General features: G+C 45.1%; 1 long non-coding RNA gene across 1 annotated transcript in view; it reads left to right on the forward strand.

Annotated features, from left to right (window-relative positions):
* Positions 1-17,876, forward strand: part of LOC149454916 (uncharacterized) — a 170,778-nt gene that overhangs the window by 134,982 nt on the left and 17,920 nt on the right. Inside the window, exon 2 of the long non-coding RNA XR_016314145.1 lies at positions 3,107-3,175. This is a non-coding gene — a long non-coding RNA (uncharacterized LOC149454916). The remainder of the gene's footprint in view (positions 1-3,106; positions 3,176-17,876) is intronic.

The raw sequence follows: 17,876 nt of genomic DNA on the forward strand, positions 1-17,876 counted from the left end.
CTTCATTGCACAAAAAACAAAACAACTGTTTTTGTCAAGTCCTTTATTAAAAAAAGAAGCCAAAAAATGGTTCTATCGTTGTAATCCACCATCAATCACGTCGTCCAGCATTGTCACAACGAAGCAGACTGGCTGAAATAAAATTAAAAAATCTACACCCGCCGACCTGTCCGTACCTGGCTGGGCACTCGTGCAATCTAAAATTTGCCGGTCAGATGTAAACAATTGGGCAGAGCTAGCGGTGACGTCACCGCTAGCTCCACCCAATTGTGCTGTGATTGGCCTCAAGCCAACAGGCAGTAACAGCCCGCTGAACGCCCTAACCGCTGAACGCCCTAACTGTGTGTTTAGTGAACACGCGAACAGCCAATGTTTGAGTCGAACTTTATATATGTATAACAAAAATGCTTTACTGCATATACTGACTGATTTTACTGTTGTGGGTTTAGTAACACTTTAAAGAGTAATTCCACTCTTGTAGTGAAAAATACATTCCCCTCTGAGTGATCTATGTACATTGCAGGGATTTTAATAACTTTTGTTGCTGTTTGTTTTTGTCCATGTGCAAAGGGTATCTCTATGGGAGTGATTTTATAATTATCAATTAGCTGCTGCACTTGCAGGCCAGGACTCTAATGAGAAAAGTGGCAGGGTCTGCATCTCTTTAGATGTGATTTCCCTTTTGTAGTATCTCACCAATAATTACATTTTTTGTTGCAGGGGATGCCCAAAATTGGACTTATACCTAAGTGGAGACTTCTGGGAAAATCAGTGAGCCAATCACACAAGCAGAAAATTATATTTCTGGGGAAATAATAATAACATTCAATTACAAAATGACATGTGTCGCAATTTTTTATGCTGTATTTTTTTTTTATTAGCAATTTTTTTCCAAAGTGGGGTTACCCTTTAATCACTTGACCTCCAGAGAATTTACCCCCCTTCCTGACAAGGCCATTTTTTGCGATACAGCGCTGCGTTACTTTAACTGACAATTGCGCGGTCATGCAACACTGTACGTAAATAAAATTTATGGGTTTTTTTTACCACAAATAAAGCTTTCTTTCAGTGGTATTTGGTCACCTGTGCGGTTTTTATTTTTTGTGGTATAAACAATAAAAGACCGACAATTTTGAAAAAAACACCAACATTTTTTACTTTTTGCTATAAAAGATATCCATTAAAAACTTGTAAAAAAATCAAAGGTCTTCATAAATTTATGCCAAAATGTAATCTGCTGCATCTTTGCTAAAAAAAACCCCAATACGTGTAAATTAATTGGTTTACATGAAAGTTATAGCATCTACAAAGGACAGTATATATACTGGAATTTTTTTTCTACTAGTAATGGCGGCGATGACTGACTTATAGTGGGAATGTGGGACAGTGGCGGGCATTCTGACACTGGGGGGGAACTAACTGCCACTGACATCAATGACACTAATACAGTATTCAGTGCTAATAAAAAGCACTGACACTGTACTAATGCCACTGGGCAGGAAAGGGGTTAACATCTCGGGCGATCAAAGGGTTAACTGTGTGCTGTTTGCTGTGTACTTCTCTGCTGTACAGAGAAATACACAGCAGCATGTTGTTGCTGGGAGGAGAGCGACCTGTGTTGTTTACACACAAATCTCTCCCCTGTCAGTGATACTTGGCAATTGCCAGGTGTAGGTGGGGAATCTCCAGCTGGGACCCAGTGATTGACATCTGTAGCCGCCAATGGCATATATATACATGATTTTGCACAGCCCTGCTGCCCTGTAGCAGTAGTTCTGCTATAGGGGAATCAGGAAGCGGTTAAAAACAAATATATGTATTGCCTTGTTATCTTTAGTAATGTCAACAATACCATTGATATGTCCATAGCAGAAATGTAAAAATTGCTCTGGTCTATAGGGGGTGAGACGCAAAATGGTTAAACCATATCTCATTAACTCTTAACAGGTTTATGTACAAACACTTCCAACAAAACTGGTTCAGAGAAAAGCACATTTCCTAAATGTCTAGTAGCTAGTAAGATGACAACTTCTTCTACAGGCTCACGAAAGCATGCGTACTGCCAATGGTCAGAGACTCTGACCTGGAATATATTTCCATACTCATCCAATTGCTATAAAGAGTAGATGTCATAATTCACATTACAACAACAAGAGCAGTCATAGCAACCTTGAGTTACACAGAGAATGAAATACATTCATTTCTCTATGGCACAACTCTCCTTCACTATCTGAATTTTTGTTTAATTATGAGTTAAACTACTGCTGTCCGTGGAATTGTAGTTTTTATTGTTTCCCTGTTAACATTAGACAGTGTTAAACCGGACATACACGGGTTGAAATCCGAAAGAACTTTCTTTCTAAATATTTTTCTGAGAATTTTTGTTCGAATTAAGTACCATTAGTGGGTCACAGAAACTGCCAATTTTCATGTGACCATCGAATTTGAATGATTGGGCATGTTGGAAATTTTTTGAAAAACGAACAAATTTCGAATCAATGTTTGGAGAATCTTGCAAAAAATATATAGTTGTGACCTGGAAAGAAAAGAAAATTCTTGGCCACAAAAATTCTTTTCTGTAGCAAATTGAAGGCTTGGTTGGTTGAATTTCGAAATCAATGGTGGCACCATAGCATTACAAATGCACAAAATTTCCGGTTTTCTAAAGAAAATTCATTCGGAATTCGACCCATGTATGGCCTGCATAAGTTTGAATGTCATGGCTCTAGTTCTGCAGAGAAAATATCCAGTACATAAAGGGGTAATTTACTAAATTCAAATAATGCACTTTATAAGTGCAGTTGCCCAGAGCTTAGTAAAGTGAGGGGAAGCTCTGCTGACTTCCATCGTTCAATCATGTGCAAGCAAAAATGCTGTTTTTTTTTTTCATTTCCTTGCATGCAATTGAATATTCTTTGTAAAGTGTAGCTTTACCTCATTTACTAAACTATGGAGCAACTGCACTTGCAAAGTGCACAGTCTATTTGCCTTTAGTAAATCAACCCCAAAGTGTATTTCTTTCTTAATTTTAGAGAGAGTGCCGAAAAGTTAGTCCTCCTGTTACATTTATATTTATATTGTCTGTGTCCTCCTCTATTTGTAACAGCAACCCTTGTCACAGAGAAAGAAGGTGTAACGATTCCCAACATTTTGGAGCTGCTCCAAAAAACAAAAGGTAAGGGGAAATCTTCCAATGGGGATACCTGTTTCCGGGTCAGCCATCTAAGAGGGGATTTCCCTTGCACTTTGGTAGATTTACTCTTGATGGGTCAACTGGGTACACACTATAAGAAAATCGGGCCAGCAATCGGCAGGTTTTCCTCGATAGTTCACAGCAAGTCAAACCCGAGGATGATACTAATTGTATGAAAATTTTCGAATGACAACGTTTTTTTTTTGTTTGACGTAGAAACATTGTAGCATAGAATATTGTTTATTGTTTCTGACCATGTGCAGTCTTTCGTATCAGATTTTTCTCACACAAAAACAGTACATATTAATCCAAAATCATTAGATCTGTTCACGTAAGAGGAAGCTTTCGTAGTTTGCCTCTTTGGAAATTTTCAATTGGAAAGTCTGAAACGGATGTCGAAAGTCGTATACACACTATACAGAAATCGAACAACCGTGCCTCATACAGAATTTTTCTTTGGTTTTCTCGAACCCTGCTTTATCTGGGGGAGGAAATTAAGCTAAATTTCCCCAATGGTAAATAGTCAAAAAACAAACAAACAAAAAAAACATTACCCTTCCCAACTCTATTTAAAACTATAAAATGTTTTTGCTATAGATAAGCCTTAACTTTTGAGAAGCTGGGGTGATGTTAGCATACTGCTGGCTTGGCTGTTTTAAGTTTGCTTTTGATTCAGGCTACAAAGAAAGTGTTATTAATACAATGTAATGTACATTTAAAAACCTGAGAAAATAAAATAACATACTTTCCTAGTTAGTATTTTTTTTTAAATTGCTTGCTGCAACAACACAAGCACAGCAGAATCAACTGCACAAGAGTCAGATTAATGGGCAACACCATTAGACAGCAGAGAGCCTTTTTGCAAGAGATTAGTTTGGTCCACCTCACTTAGCTATTCCAATTATGTTCATACCATCCTGCTGTGGTTCTACAGAAGAGTGTGTTCTTAGGAATTCATGGGCCTATTATGTCCAGCTAACATTTCACTTTTCTCTTTGCTTTTACCTGTAGCTGTAACACTGACGTTACTTACTATGGCATTACCAACTGGCAGATGAATCCCTCTCCAGTGTCCTCGAATTATTAAACATTGTTACTGCAGTATGATGCCTCTACAGAGGCACCTGTTGATTAGCAGTTAACAGGGTCTGCATTTTACAATTTCCTAAAAAATACAAACACCTTCACTGTACCAATGAAAATACATTATCTGAACAAAGTTAAATGTATGGTTCCCTTTACTGTTAGAGAGAAATTTGCCTGTGCATGGCAGCCTTAGATGTGTGTTTCACAACTAATTTTCTTGTACTTCTCAGTAAAAGTGAGTCATTATGGAAGTCCAAAGCTGCTCAGTGGGTACTCGTGAGCAGCGACCCAAGATGGCCACACAGTAGGCGCGCTCCTCGCCCACCGGACACATCGGCTGATCCGCTGGCTCCCAGGGGGGTACAACATGCACCCACTGTCCCCCCCCCCGATCGCTGACCCACGACTGCCCAGGTGGGGAAAAAAACAGGGGGCCACCCGCAACTCCAGTGCTTGACAGTGCTGGAGTCCGCAGCCTACCCACTGGTGGTCTCTCATGAAACTCAGACCTTGAGTTTGGAGCCGATGCCACCGCTGCTCGCGGGAGACCTGGATCCCGCTTATGACATGGACACCATGTCGGATGCCACTCTACCACCCCCCTCTCTGGCACTCCGGGATGCTGAACTGCTGGGTCGCTTTAAATCTATGTTACAGACCGAATTATTCTCTGCTACTTCCAGGCTGACAGAGCATCTTTCCAGGGAAATCAGAGAGCTAGGAAACCGCACGAATTACCTTGAGGACAAGATGGATGCCACGGTCACAGTAATTGAAAATTATGAGCCGGACTTCTGCGATCTTAAGAAAGAATTGGCAGATATGTTGCTCTGGCTTGAAGATTTTGAGAACTGTTCCTGCCATGGCAACCTACGCCTGCGAGGTATCCCGGAATCTGTCATGGATCTCACTTCAACCGCTACCGTTCTATTTCAGAAGAAGTCCTTAGTCGTTCTGTTGGACTACACCTTCTGAGAAACTACGGGGTGTTCTGATAGCTTTCAGATACAATCTCCCCTTCAACGGTGTCCAGAATATAGCAGACCCCACGGGTAGGTACTTACTTTTTCAGGGCACCTTATGGGACAGGGAGATCACTTTAGTCCCTTACTATGCCCCCAATCGATTTCAGCACAGATTTTTCTCTCATCTCTGTTCCATAATTTCTCGACATTCCAAGGGCCTTCTCTTCCTCTTAGAGGATTCCAATGTCACTCTAGATTCTGCTCTGGATAGACACCATGCCCGGGGGGTGACCCCTTCCTACGACTCAGTGCAGGAGGTGTGTATGCGCTCCCTCCTGCAGTCTGCAGGGCTGGCGGATGTTTGGAGGGAGCTCCACCCGACTGCGTGTGACTTTACCTTCTACTCAAACCCGCATATCAGTTTATGCAGAATCGACCACGTATTTATGCATGTTCACCAATTTCCTTTGGTAAGGAGGATATCTATTCCTTCCTCGCCCTGGTCAGACCATGATCCCCTGGTCTTGCTTCTTGAACTCTCGGGTATGGTATGGTATGGTGCCCTTCTCACTGGTGCATCAACAAATCCCTACTGACTGCTCAGGCCACTTGCCAGCAAATTCAATCCTTCATTTGACTTTATTTTACCAACAACTCAGGATCTGTTTCTTCGACAGTGCCCTTGTGGGAGGCACACAAAGCCACGGTTCAGGGCCACATTATACAGTAACTAAAGATAGTTAATATAGAGGTTACAAGATGAATTACTGTATCACCCAAAATATGGCTTCCATTCAGTAGCCCAAAGAGGCATACAAAAAAGAAGGGTTTGTGAAAAGAAATTCACAGGAAAGCGGCTACATTATGAACAGAATGTGATACTCAGAAAAATTTCCAAAAATTATGCTTTATTACATATAAATATTTGACATATGGGCAGTCGCCCCGGTTACCATCACCTCAGTATGAGACAATATACACACAGACCTAAAACCATATAAAATCACCAAGACCGGTCTAAATAAATGTGCTGCCAAGACAATGACAAAAATGTCTAAAGTTTTTGCAGCACTGGCACATAGGTTAACACTTCCCAAGGGAGGTGTACACAAAAATTATACCATAGGTATACAGTGTCACATGTAATAAGTGTAAAGACATGTGTCATAACCACATAGGTTCTATCCCATAAGGGGAATTCCCAAAAATTATACCGAAGGTATGAAATATCACATGTATGCAGTGCGGCGAGCACAGTGTGCGTCAGAAGAGAGGCATAACCATAAGCCTATGTTAGGCAGCAAAAGGATATCACATATGAAATACAGTACAGTCCCATGCCGGCACATGTGGTTGGGGCCCATTCATCTGTAATAGAAGTGACTGATATTTAGGACTCTTTAGATGTAAATAACGCCCCGATTGTTGCCTGGATGGAGAAACAGATGCAGATAGCAGAACACTATTTTAAGTGATTACTTCACCACAGCATGTGGACTACACATCACTTGTTGTTGAAAACAAGATAAGGCCCAGCGGCTCCTCCGCCCGTTGAAATATATATGGCATGCCTTGTTTCCTATGTAAAGCACCATAGTGTCCCCATCCTGTAGTAAGACAAACAATATGAGGGAAGTCACTGTAAGAGCTTTCAACTCTATAATAGACGTTTATGCCATATAGGTCACAGAGATTGACCACGTATTTATGCATGTTCACCAATTTCCTTTGGTAAGGAGGATATCTATTCCTTCCTCGCCCTGGTCAGACCATGATCCCCTGGTCTTGCTTCTTGAACTCTCGGGTATGGTATGGTATGGTATGGTGCCCTTCTCACTGGTGCATCAACAAATCCCTACTGACTGCTCAGGCCACTTGCCAGCAAATTCAATCCTTCATTCGAATTTATTTTACCAACAACTCAGGATCTGTTTCTTCGACAGTGCCCTTGTGGGAGGCACACAAAGCCACGGTTCAGGGCCACATTATACAGTAGTTTGGAAGCGGAAAAGGGAGCATTGCCTTTCCGACCTTCACTCTCTTCTAGCTACCGCTGATGCTCGCTGGATGTCGCACCCGTCCGTGGCCCACAAATGGGCGTGAGACGCCCTGGCTGCGGAATTAGATTTGCTTGCATCCTCAGAGGCTGAACAGGCCTTGCGTTTGACCAAACATAAATTCTACACCTGTGCTAACAAACCGGGCCTGATGCTGGCCAAAAAGCTCAACTCTGTGGGGAAACCTCACAAGTTGGTCCAATTGCGGCTCCCCGTGGAGGGATTGCACTTTGAGCCCCAAGCAGATTGTCTCACATTTCGCTGACTTACTCTTGCACCTGTACGCCAAACCGTACCCTTGTCCTTTGGATCAGGAAGAATCCTTTTTTCAGGATTTGAAGCTCCTATCTGAAGCAGCGTGGGCAGCCCTTAATGCTGGTATTACTGAAACGGAAGTGTTTCAAGCATTCTACTGTGGCCCCGGGCCCTGACGGCTTTTCAGGTCTGCACTATAAGAAATTTGCAACCTTTCTGGTGTTCTTCCTTGCTGGCTACCTCAACAAACTATGACAGCGCTCTCTGCCCTCTCCTGATGCGCTCAGGGCTCATGTCTTGATGATTCCTAAGACAGCGGAAGCCGTGCAGGATCCGCAGGCCTTGCGACCTATTTCTCTTCTTAACGAGGACCTGAAAATAGTGGTCAAGATTCTTAGTCTTCGTATCAATAAATACTTGTGTAGTCTGGTCCATAGAGACCAGGTGGGATTTGTCCCTGGGAGGCAGGTGGGAGTTAATGTTTGTATAGTGATCCATCTTATACATCTCCTGCAACAGCGGAAAATTCCGGGATTCTTGTTGACTCTAGATATCTACAAGGCTTTTGATTCCCTGTCCTGGGAATACCTGCGATTTGTGCTGTCCTGTTGGGGCTTTGGGAATTCTATCCTCTCCTGGATTCAAGCTTTATACTCTTCCCCTTCGGCTTCGGTCAAGTATGCAGGGTATTTCTCAGATCCCTTTCCTATTTGGAGGGGGACTAGACAGGGATGCCCCTTGTCCCCAGAGCTCTTTGTTCTAGCACTTGAGCCACTGACTATGACGCTCTGGGCAGACTGTAATATATCGAGTATCCCTTACGCGGGACAGGAATTTAAGCTTAATCTTTTTGTGGACGATGCCCCATTGACCCTTACCAATCCATTGACGATGCTCCGAAATCTGTAACGGGTCCTTGCTTGTTTCTCTTTGATATCGGGTCTCTGCATTAATCTGGATAAGACTGTTGCTCTCAATATCACTTTGGCTTCGGACCTGGTCTCTCACCTACAGTCTCACTTCCCCTATAAATGGGCTTCCTCTTCGCTTGAGTATTTGGGCATTCACCTGGCCCCTTCTTATGCCTCCCTATCCACTGCAAAATACTATCCCTTACTTCATTCTGTGTCCTCTCTCATGTACTCTTGGCAATTTCCACACCTGTCCTGGATTGGACGCGTCAATTCTGTGAAAATGACCATTTTGCCTAAATTATTATATTATTTTTGCACCCTCCAAGTGTGGGTTCCTCCTCATTTCCTCCAGTTGATTCAGGCTAGTATCCTGCAATTTATTTGGGCTGGCAGACACCCCAGCGTCTCCAGAACCACTCTCTTTGTCCATAGACTGCAGGGAGGTCTTGGGGTACCCAATGTAACTAAGTATTATCAGGCAAGCCAGATTGCCCAGCTGTCCAAGCTGCATGCCTCCTCTGATGTTCCTCTCTGGGTACTTTTGGAACTACCCAATTGTGCCCCCATTGCGTCATCGTCGCTTTTATGGCTTCCTCCTGCTGAGCGCCTGACGGCGTTGAGTTCAGTTATGCTTCATAGCTTACAAGTGTTGGATTCAGTACATTACTCAGGCGATCTGATGTCACCCTTTTTACCTCTGCTCCCGAATTTTAATGTCCCTCTTTTTCCACTGGGTTTTGATCAACCATGGGCATTCTCTTGGTGGGTGGCCAATGGTTTTTCGCATGTGTGACATATTTTGAACTCTAGGTCCTTCCTCACCTGGAACTCCCTTCGGGAATTTCGAGATGTCCCTCAGATGGAATTTTTCCGTTATCTCCAACTGCGACATTGGCTGACCTCCCTGCATGGTACTGTCATGAACGCGAGATCATTGCCACCAATATGCGACGATCCCACGATTGCTGTCACCAATATGTGACAAATGCAGACCCCAGCCCTTCTCACCAAACTTGTGACTGAAGGACTAGCCAATCTAAAACCGCGATGTCACGTGCCTAACAATGCCACACTCAGCTGCACCCTGCACAACGATTTTCCAGCTAATTGGACCACAATCGATGCACCGGCATCCGGAATGCGATTGTTACTGGGTCAGGTTAATTACTCAATTAACCCTTCACACTGCCACCACCTCCTTTTTGTACAGAGAAAGAGGAAACTCGGCGATATCAGCTATAACACTATAATGGTTGAGATAATCGTCTGTATAAAGCGGTCACCGCAGGCCGGGTAAACAAACACAGTAGCATCTCTTTTAGAGGCAGGAATTCGTAAATTGCAATTAAGAGCTATAGAAACAGTTCAACACTTTCAGAAGGAAAGATTTATTACTAAAAGGTCAAACGGGTGCAATAAAAATATTTACAGAAAAAGATGTAACTAAGATACATATATAAATATACAGAGACCAACAGCACAGCAAAGAGATATCAGAGTGTCAGGGCCTGGACTTGAACCTGGGACTTCTACTGTGTCAGGCAGTAACTCTACTCACTGAGCTACCTGGGATGCTGGACAACACTTTGCCTCATCTATTGGATAATCCTGCCTTGTGCCTTGTTTGCTCTTGAACCTTGAACTCCTTGCTCCTCCCATGAACTTCCTATATAAGCCATGTCCTTGGACTTCCTCCTTGCCAGATTATTGTGCCTTTCCAGCCAATATCCTGCTACTGTTCCTGCTGCTGTCTACACCTCCGCTACTGACCTTTGGCTTGTTCCTGACCACGATTGATCTGCTACCATTTGTGACCGACCCTTGGCTTGTGACCGACTCTGCTTTCGTCTGATCCCTAACCTGTTGATCCGCTATTGGTTCCCAGTCTGCTCATTCCCTGGTGGGGTGATCCTGAGATCTGCGACCTGGTATTAACACGCAGCCCAATCCATCTCCACCATTAGGAGCTCTGGTGAATACCGGTTAATACTTAGACCCCGCACCTCAGGTGAGCCTACGTCATTCCCAGGGGGATCCGCTGGTGTACCTATCCTGCTGGTTCCAGGTAAGCCTTTTACTGCTATAGCAACTGGTCTCTGAACCTGACCTTACACCGTGACAGAATAATCTGGCCCACACATGGAGGCCGCTATAGCAAATGCCATGGCTCCTGTCAGGCAGCAAATTTCAGAGCTACAAGAGTTTGGTGTTACCTACCAAAAGAAATTTGCTGAACTGCAAAGTGTAGTAGAGGGGCAACAGAAAGAGATCCATGCTCTGCAGACACGATTGCTGGACATGTGCTCCCGCGATGTTGCTAATACACGCATGCCTCTGCCACTCAAGTTCAATGGAGACCGCCGCCACTACAGGGGTTTCCTTAACCAATGCCGCATTTATTTCCAGATGCAACCTGCTGCATTTAATACTGAGAGGCAGAAGGTATTGTTTGTTATAAACCTCCTGACTGAGGAAGCCCTAGCTTGGGCCTCTCCCTATATAGAGCAAAACAATGCAATGTTAAACAGTTTTGCGACTTTTGTGACTGCAATGAACCAGGTCTTTGATGATCCCAACTGCTGCGCTACCGCTGAAGCCAAGCTGCATAGTTTGAGGCAGGATAGACGCCCTGTTGCGGAGTATACAACTGAATTTCGACGCTGGATCTCAGACACCACCTGGAACCCAGCAGCGCAAAAGAGTCAGTTCCGGCAGGGGCTCTCTGAACAGGTGAAGGATGAGCTCGCCAGAGGAGAGACTCCTAACGATCTTGAGGAGTTCATCCAATTATGCATTCGGATTGACCAAAGACTGACAGAAAGGAGAGATTGGGAAGTAATGGTGGCATGCGTTTTTCTGCTAATCAGTTCAGTCAGAAGGATTTAAACATTTCTTCAGACTATAACACACCTGAACCTATGCAAGTAGATACTGTTAAAAGATCAATTTCTACTCAAGAGAAGGAGAGAAGACGTTTGGAGAATTTATGTTTATACTGTGGGGACTCTGGGCATTACGCAGTCAATTGTCCTAATAAAGCCAAAAGAACAATTGCTGCGACTGATGTTATCCTGCCTGAACACATAAATTCAATTACCCAGTCTATCTCCCCATTGATCGATGAAGAAAAAAAAGTTGGTCCTAAACAGTCTCATTTTGTTGTCCCTATCAAACTTTTTACTGAGGTCCATGAAATTCCTTGTTCTGCTATGCTGGACTCTGGGGCTGGGGGAAACTTTATGGACATAGAGTTTGCCCACAATAATAATATTCTCAGGAGAAACAAATCTGCCCCTATTGATATGGAGACAGTTGATGGTTCGCCTTTTATCATCAGGACCAGTTACTCATGAAACAGTTCCTCTAGCACTCCAATTTCAGGCTGACCATTTTGAGACCATCAGCTTTCAGCTGATTACATCACCTAAATTTCCTGTCATCCTGGGCATCCCTTGGTTTACTACCCATAATCCCTTCATCAACTGGGGAGCACGGACCATAAACTTTACATCCCCCCATTGTGAGGAACATTGTAGGAAACCATGTGCTACAAGTTGTCTACCAATCAGGAAATCACAGGCTGATATGGTAACTACACAGTCATATGACAATCTGCCTCCACAATACCATGAGTTTCGAGACGTCTGTGATAAGAAAAATGCGGATCAACTACCTCCTCATCGTCCATATGATTGTCCCATTGAACTACTTCCAGGAGCAGAAATGCCATTCAGCCGCATTTTCAATTTATCAGAACCTGAGTTAAAGGTGCTAAGGGAGTGGCTTGATGAGAATTTGGAGAAGGGCTTTATCAGACCCTCAACATCTCCTGCAGGAGCAGCCCTGTTCTTTGTTGAGAAAAAGGACTCCACCTTGCGTCCATGCATTGATTTTAGGGGCTTGAATAAAATCACTGTTAAAAACCGTTACCCACTCCCTTTAATCGCAGAGATGTTGGAAAGACTCCGCTCTGCCAAAGTCTTCACAAAACTTGACTTACGGGGGGCATATAACCTGGTACGCATGCGTCAAGGCGACGAATGGAAGACTGCCTTTAGAACCAGATATGGACACTTTGGCCTTGATTCACTATTGGGCGTGGGCGCATATTTATGGGCTTAAGCCCAATTTTCATGGGCGTCCATCCATTTTTTACCCTGCAACCTAATTCACTATTGAGCAGAGCCCATAAGCAGACGCCCAATCTAATTCACAAAAAGACACACGCCCGGAATCAGACTCACAAAAGCAGACTTGCTAAGAAGCACGTCTAACACCATGAAAAATCACTGTAGAGACATGTTCACTTAGAAATTTGCTTTGCCAAATATCAGGACTTCACTTTAAACAATATCTGCTATTTCCAAAAAAATTAAGAATGTGTTAAAAATCGTTTTTTTCAAGGAAATCGACACAGTAAAAATCTAGATGCCCGTGCAGTGTCTTTGGCAGATAGAACTGAGCATGTGCAGAACACCTTTTAGTCCTCTGCCATGGGCGTTTGCTTTTTAGCCACTGACTAATAGTGAATCTGATTGTGGATTCCTCTGACAGCCGGCACTCGGTCGCGACTACTGTGTTTAATAAACAGCACTCGGCATATCTTCATGTAATCTAATTAGATTTCCTTAGTTCTAGTGATTCTATTTTTGTTTCTTATCCTTTATAATTATTTCTGTTATGATTTTACTTATTTTGAAGGTCTAGATAATATTTATTTTGAAAGCTGAATGTAAAAATTAAAGGTCCGCAATAAAAAAAAAAAAAAAAAAAACAGCGTGGGTCCCCCCTCTCATACATACCAAGCGCTTCAGGTCTGGTATGGATATTAAGGGGGAACTCCATGCTGAAATTTTAAAAAAAAACAGCGTGGGTCCCCCTCAATATCCATACCAGACCTTTATCCGAGCATGCAGCCCCGCAGGTCAGTAAAGGGGGGGGCGAGCGAGCGCCCCCCCTCCTGAACCATACCAGGCCACATGCCCTCAACATGGGGGGGGTGCTTTGGGGCAGGGGGGCTCCCCCCCCAAAGCACCTTGTCCCCATGTTGATGAGGACAAGGGCCTCTTCCCCACAACCCTGGCCGGTGGTTGTGGGGGTCTGCGGGTGGGGGGCTTATCAGAATCTGGAAGCCCCCTTTAACAAGGGGGCCCCCAGATCCCGGCCCCCCCCCTACATGAATGATTCTGCGGTACACGGTCCGCAGACTCATTCACAAAAAAACTAAGTGTGGTGTAAAAAAACACAGTACAGGGTCTTTGACAAGTCCTTTATTAAAACAATGTCCCCCGAAGTAGATCCAACGTCAATCGCGGCGGCGGCGACCCGAAAAAAGGAAAAAAAAAAAAAAAGGTTCCGCTCCCGTCCAAGGCTTCCAGCCTAGTGAAGAAAAGCCTAGCTGACATTTCTTATATAGGTATGGGGCGGGGCCAGCCGGGAACAGCAAGCATGTGACATGGGGCGGGTCACTGGGATGATGTCCCCGGCTGGCCCCGCCCATACCTATATAAGAAATGTCAGCTAGGCTTTTCTTCACTAGGCTGGAAGCCTTGGACGGGAGCGGAACCTTTTTTTTTTTTTTTTTTCCTTTTTTCGGGTCGCTGCCGCCGCGATTGACGTTGGATCTACTTCGGGGGACATTGTTTTAATAAAGGACTTGTCAAAGACCCTGTACTGTGTTTTTTTTACACCACACTTAGTTTTTTTGTGAATGAGTCTGCGGACCGTGTACCGCAGAATCATTCATGTAGGGGGGGGCCGGGATCTGGGGGCCCCCTTGTTAAAGGGGGCTTCCAGATTCTGATAAGCCCCCCGCCCGCAGACTCCCACAACCACCGGCCAGGGTTGTGGGGAAGAGGCCCTTGTCCTCATCAACATGGGGACAAGGTGCTTTGGGGGGGGAGCCCCCCCTGCCCCAAAGCACCCCCCCCATGTTGAGGGCATGTGGCCTGGTATGGTTCAGGAGGGGGGGGGGCGCTCGCTCGTCCCCCCCCCTTTCCTGACCTGCCAGGCTGCATGCTCGGATAAGGGTCGGTATGGATATTGAGGGGGACCCATGCTGTTTTTATTTTTAATTTCAGCGTGGAGTTCCCCCTTAATATCCATACCAGATCCGAAGGGCTTGGTACAGATGGGAGGGGGGACCCCACGCCAGTTATTTAAAAAACAGTTTCTAATTCCCCGCAATACTTTGACATTCAACTGTCAGTGGGGAACTCCGCCGACAGCTGAAACATGAGCGCTGCATTGGTTTTCACTACTAAAACGCCGCATGAGTTGATAACATAACTCATGCGGGATTTTAGAAGTGACAGCCATGTGTTAATTGTTCAGCTGTCAGCGGGGTTCCCCACTGACAGCTGAATGTAAAATAATTCCCTTTATAGCATAAATAATAATAAAAAAAAGCGTGGGGTCCCCCCTCCCATCCATACCAAGCCCTTCGGATCTGGTATGGATATTAAGGGGGAACTCCACGTCGAAATTTAAAAAAAAAAAAACAGCGTGGGTCCCCTCAATATCCATACCAGACCCTTATCCGAGCATGCAGCCCGGCAGGTCAGGGAAGGGGGGGGGGACGAGCGAGCACCCCCCCCCTCCTGAATCATACCAGGCCACATGCCCTCAACATGGGGGGGGTGCTTTGGGGCAGGGGGGGCTCCCCCCCCCAAAGCACCTTGTCCCCATGTTGATGAGGACAAGGGCCTCTTCCCCACAACCCTGGCCGGTGGTTGTGGGGGTCTGCGGGCAGGGGGCTTATCAGAATCTGGAAGCCCCCTTTAACAAGGGGGCCCCCAGATCCCGCCCCCCCCCCCTACGTGAATGATTCTGCGGTACACGGTCCGCAGACTCATTCACAAAAAAACTAAGTGTGGTGTAAAAAAAACACAGTGCAGGGTCTTTGACAAGTCCTTTATTAGAGCAATGTCCCCCGAAGTAGATCCAACGTCAATCGCGGCGGCGGCAGGGACCCAAAAAAAGAAAAAAAAAAAAAGTTCCGCTCCCGTCCGAGGCTTCCAGCCTTGTGAAGAAGAGGCTAGCTGACATTTCTTATATAGGTATGGGGCGGGGCCAGCCGGGGACATCATCCCCGCCCCTTACCTATTTGAGAAATGTCACCCTGTCTCTCCACTGAGGCTAACTAGCTGAATGCAGGAGACAGTCTGACATTTCTTATATAGCTATGGGGCGGGGCCAGCCGGGAAGAGCAAGCATGTGACATGGGGCGGGTCACTCAGATGATGTCCCCGGCTGGCCCCGCCCCATACCTATATAAGAAATGTCAGCTAGCCTCTTCTTCACAAGGCTGGAAGCCTCGGACGGGAGAGGAACTTTTTTTTCTTCGGGTCCCTGCCGCCGCGATTGACGTTGGATCTACTTCGGGGGACATTGTTTTAATAAAGGACTTGTCAAAGACCCTGTACTGTGTTTTTTTTTTTTTTTTTACACCACACTTAGTTTTTTTGTGAATAAGTCTGCGGACCGTGTACCGCAGAATCATTCACGTAGGGGGGGGGGACCGGGATCTGGGGGCCCCCTTGTTAAAGGGGGCTTCCAGATTCTGATAAGCCCCCCGCCCGCAGACCCCCACAACCACCGGCCAGGGTTGTGGGGAAGAGGCCCTTGTCCTCATCAACATGGGGACAAGGTGCTTTGGGGGGGGAGCCCCCCTGCCCCAAAGCACCCCCCCCATGTTGAGGGCATGTTGCCTGGTATGGTTCAGGAGGGGGGGGGGGCGCTCGCTCGTCCCCCCCTTTCCTGACCTGCTGGGCTGCATGCTCGGATAAGGGTCTGGTATGGATATTGAGGGGGACCCACGCTGGTTTTTTTTTTTTAATTCCAGGGTGGAGTTCCCCCTTAATATCCATACCAGATCCGAAGGGCTTGGTACAGATGGGAGGGGGGACCCCACGCTTTTTTTTTTTTTTAATTATTATTTATGCAATAAAGGGAATTATTTTACATTCAGCTGTCAGTGGGGAACCCCGCTGACAGTTGAAACATTAACTCATGGCTGTCGCTCCTACAATCCCGCATGAGTTATGTTATCAACTCATGCAGCATTTTAGTAATGAAAACCAATGCAGCGCTCATGTTTCAGCTGTCGGCGGATTTCCCCACTGACAGTTGAATGTCAAAGTATTGCAGTGATTTATAAACAGTTCTTTAAATAACTGGTGTGGGGTCCCCCCTCCCATCCATACTAAGCCCTTCGGGTCTCGTATGGATGTTAAGGGGTAACTCCACGCTGAAATTAAATAAAAAACAGCATGGGGTACCCCCCTAAATCCATAACACATACTTATCCGAGCATGCAGCCCGGCAGGTCAGGAAAGGGGGGGGGGCGACGAGCGCGCGCCTCCCCCTCTCCTGAACCATACCAGGCCACATGCCCATACCAAATTATTCAAACATTTGTAAACAGACCAATTAACTGAAATGGTTTGACATTTGTACCCCAAATATGACGTTCCCTGAGGCGTTGGTAAACCGAGGTACGCCTGTATTAGTATTGCAATCCTTTGTATTGGGATACATAGAACCAACATACATCTGAATTGGCAACATAGCACAACATTTGTTTCACATTGGAGATATCTGGTAGTTATACTGACCATGCCCAGGGACCTAGGATTGATTCACAGCACAGAAATACAGGCTGGGTTAGCAATGTAGCTCCGTGGATTAGTGGTTAGCACTACTGCCTCATAACTCTAGGGTTGTAGGTTTGAATCCCAACCCCAGTGAGGTAGTAGCATGATCTCCGTGTGTGGCTGTCTTCACATACATATTCTGGCAACATCTTTGCTTTCTGTCTAAATGATCCCTAAAATGTGAATTAGAATGAGGCCTTGTCTGTTGAAACACCTTCAAAGCTGCACCTTATGTGAATGTCATACAATGGGATAAGATAAGGGCCTAAATCACTAATAGATTTGATAATGATGGTTTACACTCCACCCACTTTTGTGAAGGATTTGGCAAGCAAAGAGCTGACAGAGAGAGAGAAGAGTGAGACGAAGAAGAGTGAGCGAGAGATACATATGAAGAGTGATAAAGAGAGACATTCAGAAGAGTGAGCGAGAGAGAAGAGCGAGCCAGTGAGACAAAGAAGAGTGAGCAAGAGATACATACTGAAGAGTGATAAAGAGAGACATTCAGAAGAGTGAACGAGAGAGAAAAGACTTGGTTGGTGAATCCACACATCAAACTTGTCACAAATCCTGGCGTGCATTTTTCCCCCAAATGCATAGCAGACCCTTATCCCAGCAGGCAGGTACCGCACGCCTTCAAAGATTTATTTCCTTTGTTGATTTTCCTGCTTCGCTCACACTATATGCAATTGAAAATTACTCTTTAAGTTGCCAATTTTACTGTGTTTTCTAGAGAATTACTAACTAGTTGT

Source organism: Staurois parvus, unplaced genomic scaffold (assembly GCF_062004578.1).
Source record: "Staurois parvus isolate SC_StPar_1 unplaced genomic scaffold, SC_StPar_1.0 ptg000414l, whole genome shotgun sequence".
Taxonomy (NCBI): domain Eukaryota; kingdom Metazoa; phylum Chordata; class Amphibia; order Anura; family Ranidae; genus Staurois; species Staurois parvus.